Here is a 2,500-nt window from a genome sequence, read left to right as displayed (position 1 = left end):
GGGCCCAGCGTGTGCCGATGGTTATCGGGGCAATCGGCCGCACCAGGGCCCAGGGTCTGCCGATGGTGCTCGAGGCAACCGCCCGCACCAAGGCTCAGCATGTGCCGATTGTGATCGAGGCAACAACCCACACCAGGGCCCAGCTTGTGCCGATGGCGGTCGAGGCAAGTGCCCGTACCGAAGGGCAGCCTATGCCGATGATGGTCGATGCATGTGCCATCACCATGCGTCATCATGTGCCATTGATGGTCGAGGCCTTGGCCGAAGTTCGATTTTGAGCCACGGTGCCCATGCTTGGCTCCAGCATGTGCTGGTGCCGCATTTTTTTCACTCGGGACAGCATCGCCGGAGCATCGCCGGAGCATCGCCGGAGTACCGCCGGAGAACCTGACCGGCGGCATTGGGGTTCCGGCGATTGGGAGGGGGGCCGGGGGGGTGTGCGCACATGATGTGCGATGGGTGCTGGTACTTGGCCTTGTGTTGGCCCCCTATCCCTCATCAAACCTCTGAGAATTCACACCCCCTTAAAGAGCATTTGAGATTTTACAGGTTTGCTACCAGTAGCCGTTAAAGTGTCTGAAATGGGGACACTTTTTTCAAACGGTCACAAAATCTTCTCTACTTCGAGTTTTTAGCTGAATTTTTTTGTGCATGCCAACAAAAATAGAAGGATCATGCCTACAAAATTTGGGGCCAAAAATCCTTATAAAAAATTTTTAAAAAATCCCGAACCGCAAAAAGTTTCGAAAATCGTGAAAAATAGAAAACGAGTCATCTTCCAACGAAACTTCACGTGAAGGCTTAGGGGACCATTGTATGAATTTACAAGCCATAAAAATGGCATTGGCACGGCAGAAATTTGAAGATGTGCCTAAACCCACCAGGGCCCAGCGTGTGCCGATGGTGCTCGAGGCAACAGCCCGCACCAGGGCCCAGCGTGTGCCGATGGTGCTCGAGGCAAGCGCCCGCACCAGGGCCCAGCGTGTGCCGATGGTGGTCGAGGCAACCGCCCGCACCAGGGCCGATAGTGTGCCGATGGTGCTCGAGGCAACCTGTCGCACCAGGGCCCAGCGTGTGCCGATGGTGATCGAGGCAACCTGCCGCACCAGGGCCCAGCGTGTGCCGATGGTGGTCGAGGCAAGTTCCCGCACCAGCGCCCAGCGTGTGCCGATGGTGCTCGAGGCAACCGACCGCACCAGGGCCCAGCGTGTGCCGATGGTGCTCGAGGCAACCTGCCGCACCAGGGCCCAGCGTCTGCCGATGGTGCTCGAGGCAACCTGCCGCACCAGGGCCCAGCGTCTGCCGATGGTGCTCGAGGCAAGCGCCCGCACCAGGGCCCAGCGTGTGCCGATGGTGGTCGAGGCAAGCGCCCGCACCAGGGCCCAGCGTGTGCCGATGGTGGTCGAGGCAACCGCCCGCACCAGGGCCCAGCGTGTGCCGATGGTGCTCGAGGCAACCTGCCGCACCAGGGCCCAGCGTGTGCCGATGGTGCTCGAGGCAACCGACCGCACCAGGGCCGAGCGTGTGCCGATGGTGGTCGAGGCAAGCGCCCGCACCAGGGCCCAGCGTGTGCCGATGGTGGTCGAGGCAACCTGCCGCACCAGGGCCCAGCGTGTGCCGATGGTGCTCGAGGCAACCGACCGCACCAGGGCCGAGCGTGTGCCGATGGTGCTCGAGGCAAGCGCCCGCACCAGGGCCCAGCGTGTGCCGATGGTGGTCGAGGCAACCTGCCGCACCAGCGCCCAGCGTGTGCCGATGGTGCTCGAGGCAACCTGCCGCACCAGGGCCCAGCGTGTGCCGATGGTGGTCGAGGCAAGCGCCCGCACCAGGGCCCAGCGTGTGCCGATGGTGGTCGAGGCAACCGCCCGCACCAGGGCCCAGCGTGTGCCGATGGTGGTCGAGGCAACCTGCCGCACCAGGGCGGAGCGTGTGCCGATGGTGGTCGAGGCAAGCGCCCGCACCAGGGCCCAGCGTGTGCCGATGGTGGTCGAGGCTGCCGATGGTGGTCGAGGCAACCTGCCGCAGCAGGGCCCAGCGTGTGCCGATGGTGCTCGAGGCAACCGACCGCACCAGGGCCGAGCGTGTGCCGATGGTGCTCGAGGCAAGCTGCCGCACCAGGGCCCAGCGTGTGCCGATGGTGGTCGAGGCAACCGCCCGCACCAGGGCCCAGCGTGTGCCGATGGTGATCGAGGCAACCGACCGCACCAGGGCCCAGCGTGTGCCGATGGTGCTCGAGGCAACCTGCCGCACCAGGGCCCAGCGTGTGCCGATGGTCGTCGAGGGAACCTGCCGCACCAGGGCGCAGCGTGTGCCGATGGTGGTCGAGGCAAGCGCCCGCACCAGGGCCCAGCGTGTGCCGATGGTGCTCGAGGCAACCGACCGCACCAGGGCCCAGCGTGTGCCGATGGTGCTCGAGGCAACCTGCCGCACCAGGGCCCAGCGTGTGCCGATGGTGGTCGAGGCAAGCGCCCGCACCAGGGCCCAGCGTGTGCCGATGGTG

The sequence above is a fragment of the Durio zibethinus genome, unplaced genomic scaffold, assembly GCF_047325235.1.
Source record: "Durio zibethinus cultivar Kanyao isolate XHJ-2024 unplaced genomic scaffold, ASM4732523v1 HiC_scaffold_305, whole genome shotgun sequence".
In the NCBI taxonomy this organism is placed as follows: Eukaryota; Viridiplantae; Streptophyta; class Magnoliopsida; order Malvales; family Malvaceae; genus Durio; species Durio zibethinus.
This window is presented reverse-complemented; position numbering follows the sequence as displayed.